Below are 10,000 nucleotides of genomic sequence, written 5' to 3' on the forward strand. Positions count from 1 at the left end.
ACTTAAGTACAGTAACGAAGTATTTCTACTTCGTTACTATACACCACTGCCAATAACCTTCAATTTGGCCAGGTAGCGAATCTTTGATGCACTATCCAGTGATTCAAAGTATGGTATTTTCGCCGCACTTCCTTGTTTACTCTCCGCCATGTAGGATCTGTATGTACTCCAACATGGCGGACAGACCTCGTAACTAAGGAGATCGTGACGTAGGTGAGACCACTCTATTGAGTGAAGGGGTGCTACATCAACATGACAAACTTCCCTTACAGCTGGTTGGTCCTCTCAGCTTGAGAGTATTGATTACTGTGGTATGGACGTTGTGCTGCTATAAGAGGGCTGTAGATCACTTATTTATTTAAATGTGCTGTCCAGTGTTTGGAAATGAAAGTGAGATAATTAATTCCGACACATTAAATTACTTTGTTAGTCACCATCACCAGTGTCACCTTAAACCTACTTCCCACTTCATCCAGTAGAGGGAGACAGTGACATTAACACAGTTTCATTCACAGTCCCAACACTTCTCACAGTATTCAGGATATCACAGCTGTTTCTTGTGTTCAGTCTTCATTTACCAAGTGAGAAAACAGTCACATCATAAAATACATTCTTAGGGTATTAGATGAACAAATGGAATAATCAAAACTAATTCTGACTCCTTATCCAGTTTTCATAAAAGAAAATATCTGAAAACTAGATTTGTACTTTCCATAAGTCTTACAGAGGAGTCTTTTCTTTGGGAGGGTCAGACCATTTGATCTTTCTTATTTTCCCGTTAATACTTTTGAAAATAACTTTTTGGATTTTTTTTTTTAATATATAAATAAATATCTCCTAGACAGAGGAGCGCTGAGAATAATAATAATACATTTATAATACAGAGAATGCTCTGTGATCCACATTATCTCTCGGCCATGCAGCACACATACAACCTAACGCAGAGCCATTAGAACACATCTTAATCCAGTATTGTGTGTCAAACAATTGTTGTAGTCTCTGTCCATTTGTACCGGCTTCCATCTGTGTGTTTTATTCATTTTCAAATGATGGAATAGCAAGTTGTGGTTTTATTTCTTGACAAAAATATGATTTAATTTGAATAAATAAACAGATGTGTCTTGTAATATAACAAGTTATTTGTTTTATTTCAGCGGAGCGATGCTGCAGATGCTCCCTCCTCAGTCAAAGACAGTTCCACAGCTCTGTGGCAGGCACTTGGGCTGTACGAAGCAGCTTCCGGTGCCGCCGCACAGCTCCTACCCGACGCAGACTCCGTGAGGGCCGCTCTGCCCCCCTCAGGCGGTTCAGCGAATGATTTTGAAAAGCAGGACTCCGCAACCCAAACGGACTGCGCCGCTCCCACTCCTCCCTTTAAAAGGTCTCGCCGTTCTCCGCACACACCCGCTAAACCGAGGGGTCGGCTCGGCCGGTCCTCCGGCAAAAGTGTCCCCCGGGAGACGCCGGACAGCGAAGTACAAAGTGAACATTCCAGTCAAAAGACGAGCTCCTCTGAGGAAAGCAGCATCCTACCACAGCTGATTCTTGTCTCGTAGAAACGGTGTTTTTTTTGCCCTGAGGCGAGAAGGATAATCGGTATCAGGTGTGCCACGGGGGCCAATTCCTAGATGTATACTTTTTATACAAAACGTCTTTGTTTTTTTTTGTAAATATGTGAGATTTGAGATTGTAAATGTGTTGCCGTTTTCTTCTTCCCCCTCTTTGAAATTTAGTGTTTTTCGCGGACATTTTGAAATCCATTCAATCTATTTTCATACATATACGTATGTATAGTATATCCAAACTATGTATTTTGATGGTGGATAATTACAATCTGAGGTGACGTCACAGTTCACCAAAAATAGTGACGCGTGCAATCTTCCAGTTTAGATATCTATCGAATGAATTCACGGTTTTTAAATTGATGTTACTCGTGTGATGCCATAACATCCCAATCCTTCCTCCAGTGGAGTCAGAACCTCAGACCAGTTGTTCCATAGATGGAATGTGCTGCCATGCCATTGTTAGTTTGTATTTAATCGGGTTCAACAGAAGCCCCTGTTAGTGGTGATACTGTCGTGTGCAAAATAATGGAAACGTGTGAAAAGCAATGGTCTGAGGGTATTCATGAGAGTATTGATTATAAATCTGTTACTTGTTTCACCAGTGGCTAATTATGTACTGTCATCACAATTGCTACTCGGCTAATTGGTGTATCTTACGCATAGCTTGTGAGGCAGCGTTAAAGGGTCTGTTCACCCAAATCAGACAAAACAGAATATATCCTCATTTTCCCTTGTGGTATCTCTATCCATGTACATAATGTGTGAGGGTAGTGAACTGACCGTTTCATGGTACTTTGCTGGAGAGATCCATCTCCATTTTTGATTTGACCATAAGGTATTGGGTGCTGATGTGAAAGCCAAAATCAATACCTGTGCCTCACTGGAAGGTTTGGAGTCTGTTTCCTCCTGGACTTTTCTTTGCACAACAAGTTTATTTCGAGTGTCCACTGGACACCAACACCATTCCACAAGCCCTTTTCATATTATTTTCACATCTTGTATCCGTGTGGTCTGCCCCCATAACTTGTTTTTTAATCTGCACATAAAACACCTGATGGTACGAATAAAGTGCCTGTTTCAATGTCCACTTGTGTTAATAACATGGCAGCTCAATTACTGTTTTAGCCGATTTGTTTACCTTCTTTTTTCCCATAATAGTGTCATGGTTGCCTTAGCACAAATGAGTCGGAGGTGCTATTCACAGGTTTTCATATTTGGTGACTCTTAACGGGTGAGAATCTCTAGGATATCTCAATGTGAGTATACGGGCTCACCATCCACACTCCGGTGGATGGTGAGCTGACAATGCGGTTTGTTGATTTTTTTGTACAGCACGTCAATATGCAATAGAAGTTTGTACAGTGCATCATTATGCAAAAATAATTGGGTTTTTCAGGAGTCTGGCATGCTCTGTATGTTGTGAAGTGTCCAGAGGTAATGGATGTTAATGGGCATGTGTGTGTTTTTTTTGACAATGACAGTACTTTGTGTCTGGCTTCATATCCACTGCAACCAGTCTTCAGGACTAACTGTTATAAGCTGATGGCTTCGAAAGTGACTGGATATACAGCATCTGTGTGTGGTAATAAAGTTCTCATTTTCCAAAATCGTGGCGTTAAAAAGAGTTGCAGTGTCTGTGTCACCCAAACATCCAGCCCAGTGTATGGAGCCGTTATCGTGACTATGCGTTTGGATCTCAGAAGATGCACAGGAGTAGCTGGCTTAAAAAGACATGGAGTAAATGATTTAATAGCAAATCTGAGGCAGCAAAGCAACCAGAGAGCTGCGGCATCCCACGGGAAAACATCGGCTGTGGGGCTCGGTTTATTTGTCTGACAATTTCTCAAGTGAGAGCACGTCAAGGCCGACAATTGAAGGGGCTTGTCCCGTCTGTGCGTTCTATTTTCGGGGAGATATGGACCCAGTTAAACCCGTGCAACCCGGAAATTGGGTCCGTTGTACTCCGAGACCCGCGAACGTTAAGTTGTAAAATACGAATAAAATAACCATCCAAAAATGAAGTTGTGATAGCAGAACCACCATGAAGATGTGGACTACCAGAAGCACCGAAAGAAATGAGTGAAACTTGTAAAATAATTCGAAAAATAGCGCTATGAAAATCGAGAACCACGACCCTCAAACGTCGGAGTATCGAGGGTGCACACGCCGACTTTGACCCCGTCCAACATCGGCTGTGGGGCTCGGTTTATTTGTCTGACAATTTCTCCAGTGAGAGCACGTCAAGGCGGATAATTCGGCGTGGTGGTCTCGTCTGTGCGTTCTATTTCCGGGGAGATATGGCCCCGCAAATCCCCGAAATTCCGGCCCTTTGCCGACCTCGTGAGGCCGAACGCATCTCCGATCAACCTAGACCTGCGTGTAGAGGGCGATGAGACCTACAATTCAGTGTCACGGGCGAGGCTGTGCGTGCTTGTTTCGCGGAGATAGCGCGTGTGGGAATACCAGATCCACAAAAACAAAAAAAAAGAATAAAAAGTCAGTGTCGCCACGGAGGGGGAATCGGGGGAATGGGCGAAGCGCTGACGGGTTCAGCGCTTCGCCACTCCCCCGATTTTGGTAATTTTCATAGGTGGTCAAAATCGGGGGAATGGGCGAAGCGCTGACGGGTTCAGCGCTTCGCCCCTCCCCCGATTTTGGCAATTGTGGGTCAAAATCGGGGGAATGGGCGAAGCGCTGACGGGTTCAGCGCTTCGCCCCTCCCCCGATTTTGGCCATTTTAATAGATTGTCACCAAGCCACCTTGCGCACGATTACAGAAACTCAGTTTTCAGAAAAGAGCTAACCAGCGAAAATTTTCGAGAGGTTGAGCCGAAAACTGGTAGAACTGGTGCGGACCAGGGGAATCCGACTGTTTAATTAAAAACACCAATGGCGCGCAGGCCGGTCGGGTGATTGAGCAGTCGGCTGGATCGTACCTCCACGTGGTGGTCCGCGGGCAACATCGTTAAAGATGGCGAACACGATCCGTAAGTGCCCCAAACGGCCGGAGCCAAGAGAGGAACTTGGACTTCGTGAATGCGTATGTGACCCTGGTGAGACCTGTCAAACGGTAACGCAGGTGTCCTAAGGCGAGCACCTGGCTTGGCTTCTGGGCGAGCGAAGGGGCCCTAGGCTTGTTGCAGTAGTGTCCCTACCAGGTTGTCGGTGAGTTTGATAGTATGGTGTTGGTCGTGGAGAACCATAGGCGTTTTTATTATACAGGCTTATTGAAAGGACCAGGTGCATCGGGGATGCACCTGGTCCACCAGGTAAACCTCCTAAACCATAGGTGGGCGTACTGGTCACGGGCGAGAAGTGCGGAACCTCGGATCTGCGCGGATGGGCCTCGGGGTGGGAACCTGGCTTCGGCTCCGCGCGGATGGGCCTGTATATACAGGCTTATACAGGTCCCTACCAGGTTGTCGGTGAGTTTGATAGTATGGTGTTGGTCGTGGAGAACCATCAGGTAACCATCAGGTCCATCAGGTAAGTAACACGTTTTTATTATACAGGCTTATTGAAAGGACCAGGTGCATCGGGGATGCACCTGGTCCACCAGGTAAACCTCCTAAACCATAGGTGGGCGTACTGGTCACGGGTGAGAAGTGCGGAACCTCGGAACCGCGGATGGGCCTCGGGGCGGGAACCTGGCTTGGCCCCTGGGGGAGCGAAGGGGCCCCAGGCTTGTTGCAGGGCATAGGTAGTGTCCCCACCTGGCTGTCGGTGAGCTTGATAGTGGTGTTGGTCGTGGAGAACCCAGGTGCATCGGGGACGATGCACCTGGGTTGCCTCTTTCCCGGGGTAACATTATTTACTGAGAGTAAAGTACAGTAAAACTTAGAGAGCTTTGCTTAGAGGAGGGATATTTTGAAATATAGTATTTATAATCATACAGTTGTAAAATAATGAACTAACTGTGTAAAATGTTGGCATTTACTCTAACCTCCTACATTAGGACAGTGTTTTCATGCTGTCATTCACTCACTCTCTGTGCTTTCTCTCCTCACAAGTTTCTATGGATCATTGTTATATCTGGACACTGGTCTTGCCTCTAACGTAGTTGTGACACATGCAAGAGTAACTTCCCTGGTTGCCCTGATCGTGACAGTGAGCGTGTACTGTCGGGGAGAGGCAGTCACGTATCTCCTGAGTGAGAGTCCTGAACGGTGACATGTCGCTGTGTTGGGCTGCTGTTTCAGTAGTATCAAACAAGGGGATGGCCAGTCTTCAAATCATGTGCCAACATGCGTTTGGGTACTTCCGGTGTCCGATGTACAATGATGGGGTAATATACTCTCACCAAACTCCTGTCGTGTGAACCAGCAGCATATCTGACCTGTAGCATTGGATTCAGAATAGACTTTGTCCGTCAGCACTTTTCGTAATTTGGCTTAGTATGTTTGGTGCCACTATAATAATTTAAGGATTACCAAATCCCTCCTTGAATATCAAATTGTTAGCATTGATTATTTACTGAGGGTCAAGTACAGTAAAACGTATAGAGCTTTGCTCAGAGGAGTGATATTTTGAAATAATTAATTTACAACTGTATGACTATAAATACTATAACTACCGGTATGTAAAGTTTGAGGATTTACTCTGACTTCCTACATTAGGACAGTCTTTGTATGCTCTCATTCACTCCCTCATCTCTCTGACTCTCGCTCTCTGGCTCCTACTCTATCAGCTGACAGTGGGCGATTTCGCCACGGCCTCCCTCAGCCAATCATATATTTCCTGTCAAACTTTAAAGACCTGTTCTTGAAAAGTTGGGCCCCGAGGTCAAAAAGGTTAAGAACCCCTGTCCTAAACCATAGGTGGGCCTACTTCGGCTCCGCGCGGATGGGCCTCTGGCTGATTGAAATGAAGCCTGTATATACAGGCTTATACAGGCTGATTGAAATGAAGCCTCTTCCCTGGGGTAACACGTTTTTGTGTTACCCCAGGTTGACCTTGAAATGAAGCCTGTATATACAGGCTTATACAGGTCCCTACCAGGTTGTCGGTGAGTTTGATAGTATGGTGTTGGTCGTGGAGAACCATCAGGTAACCATCAGGTCCATCAGGTAAGTAACATGTTTTTATTGTACAGATGCAGAGATGCAGAGTCCAGGGAGGCGTTGTGGAGGTCCAGGTGCATCGGGGGCCACAGCACGCTGGTGCTGTGGCCCCACCGACCCCCCTCCCCTCCGGTAGTGACTACCAGGGCTCCGAAAACACTTAGAAATAGATTGGAAAACTTGATTTCATCCAGGCTCTGTCTGTGGTGAATGAGGCCAAATTTGCATCGGGGATGCACCTGGTCCATCAGGTAAGTCTCCTAAACCATAGGTGGGCGTACAGGTCACGGGCGAGAAGTGCGGAACCTCGGATCTGCGCGGATGGGCCTCGGGGCGGGAACCTGGCTTCGGCTCCGCGCGGATGGGCCTGTATATACAGGCTTATACAGGTCCCTACCAGGTTGTCGGTGAGTTTGATACTATGGTGTTGGTCATGGAGAACCATCAGGTAACCATCAGGTAACCATCAGGTAACCATCAGGTAACCATCAGGTAACCATCAGGTAACCATCAGGTCCATCAGGTAAGTAACACGTTTTTATTGTACAGGCTTATACAGGCTTATTGAAATGAAGCCTCTTTCCTGGGGTAACACGTTTTTGTGTTACCCCAGGTGGACCAGGTGGCCCCTGGGGGAGCGAAGGGGCCCCAGGCTTGTTGCAGGGCATAGGTAGTGTCCCCACCTGGCTGTCGGTGAGTTTGATAGTTTGATAGTTTGATAGTATGGTGTTGGTCGTGGAGAACCCAGGTGCATCGGGGACGATGCACCTGGGTTGCCTCTTTCCCGGGGTAACATGTTTTTATTGTACAGATGCAGAGATGCAGAGTCCAGGGAGGCGTTGTGGAGGTCCAGGTGCATCGGGGCGCCTGGGTTGTATATATATGTATATATGTATATATGTATATATGTATATATGTATATGTATATATATATATATATGTATATATGTATGTATGTATATATATATATATATATATATATATATATATATATGTATATATATATATATGTATATATATATATATATATATATATATATATATATATATATATATATGTATATATATATACTAATGTACTAATAACACTGTCATATAATTATGAGTGCTTTCAACCCCCATGTAGTTGCAACCCAGCCATCAAGAGGACATGGGAGCAAGTAAAAACGAAGCACAAACACATTATTCAGAATGGTGAGTCAATCCAATATGTGCCATGGTAATGTGTTGAACAGCTTGTCAGTGTCATATCCTTCATATTTTAGCAAACAAAAAGAGGGCTGATATGGTCAAGACGGGGTGGGGACCTAAGACTCCAGATTTTACTCCTGAGGAGCTGGCACTCCAGCACAATAGGGGTAGGCCCATAATGGAGGGCATAGCTGGGGGCAGCTCCTCTGGAGAGGTGGGCAGTACTGGGAGGAGGCCTTATCTCAAAGATAACTGCACTTCATTCTATGAGTTTCCTTCATAATTGGTAACGAAGGCGATGAGGAGACTGTGTCGGCGTTCTCCGGTGATGTGAAAAAAGCAAGTTTTGGAAACGACTACTCTTATCCAACTCACTCCCTGTGAGTGGTATTTGGACTACATCAATGCATTCCTTTAGGCAAATCCTGCTGGACAACGGCCTGATCCGCCGGAGTCTGGCCCCTCTCACTGTGCTGGGGAGGTGAGTTCTCATTTAATACCCTCACATTGTGAGGGGAGGTCTGAGTTGAGTTGGCATCTGACCACCACACTGAACAAAGTTATGAATGGTTTTCTTGTCTTTTTTTCAGGTTGACCATGAAGATGTGCGGACGCTGTACAAGCGGTAGTTGCGTACAGAAATTGCTCACCGCCAGCTGAAAATGAGGATGATCCACAAGGACATTGCATTGCTTGATCGGCAGATGTAAGTGTAACCATGTAAAGCAAAGCGTTGCCTAAAGTACTTGTGAGCTTTGGCATGAATTGTAACTGAACTGAAATTCTTATTTCTTTATTTACAGGTTGACCAATACAGTACAAATAAAGGCTTTCTTCTACAACATGGATATCTTAAATTATTCTTGAACATGTTCCTCTTTTCAGAATTATTATTTTTATTGCCAAGTATACTCTCATCTACAGGACATTGACTTGGCGATGTGGAAGAACTCTCTCCCTATAAAACGCTAATCGAACTAAAATCGCTCCTTCATCAATGGGATCTCTGAGGAAGGGAGCTGCCATTTTTTTCCGGGGGAGTGGCACGCTTAACCAGCTAACTTAAGTTAGCCTGCGCTGGAGCAGGTTCAAGTTTATTTACTTTACGCTTTGCTCTCGTTAACAATTTAATCATAAACACATATGAATGGTCATGACACGTCGAAAAAAGTCACACTCACAAAAGCATGGTCCCTGGTGGGTGTCCTCCACCACTGGGCCATTTATTTAATTTCATTAACTTGCATAGCTGGGAAAGGAAAAGCTTTGCCGTCTGAAAGTTCAGTCTGTTTCCATAAAGACACTCAGAGCTGATCAGAGCTTGAGTTTATCAAAACGTCTCAGAGGAAGAAATCCTGAGAGCACATGTTTGGTTCTTCTTTTAAGATGAAGAGTAAAACATTTTTTTATCAGCTTTCCTAACTTGTGAAGTGACTCATATCTCAGTTGAGTTGTATCCGAGCTGCTGATGGATGTCACACTGATGACAATAAAGGTAATCAAAGATCTTTTGGGCAAATAGCAGAATAATATTAATGTATCCATTAGCAATACTTTGGGACGAAGGCCTGACTATGATTGTTACCTCAAATAAACCATGAATAAAATAGTATTTGCTCAAATTAAAAGACAGAAGAAAAGGGTTTTCTTAACCATATGGACATCCAATAGGGCACCTTTGTTTTTTTTGCAGGGTCACAAGGGGGGCATGTCATAAGCAATTTGATCTCCACCCTTCAGTATAACAGACGGGGACGGAACTATGATGAGCATTTTATCAGTACCAAGCAGTTGCCTTAATTTTTGTATTGTGCTTAAGTAGCCCACAATTTTGAGGTACTTGTTATCAACTATCCAACATTCAAGAGGGAACTGTAATCTGGCAACATATAGGCCTGCTGCTTTTTTGGCAGACTAATATTTGACAATTATGTATTTTGTAAATAATGGCCATCATTAAATAGGAGTTCCACTTTCGACGCTATTTTACATTGTGAAGTTTGGTTAGTTCAACTCAGCGATCTACGGAGGAACATTACAATGTATCCTTCAAGCCTTGGTTTCTGATTTCAGAGGAAAACTGCGTCTCTCTCATAGAATGTACATGGTCTCTTTAAAAGAGTGCCGTGACCCGGATTCGAACCGGGGTTGCTGCGGCCACAACGCAGAGTACTAACCACTATA

Source organism: Melanostigma gelatinosum (assembly GCF_949748355.1).
Source record: "Melanostigma gelatinosum genome assembly, chromosome: 4".
Lineage (NCBI taxonomy): Eukaryota > Metazoa > Chordata > Actinopteri > Perciformes > Zoarcidae > Melanostigma > Melanostigma gelatinosum.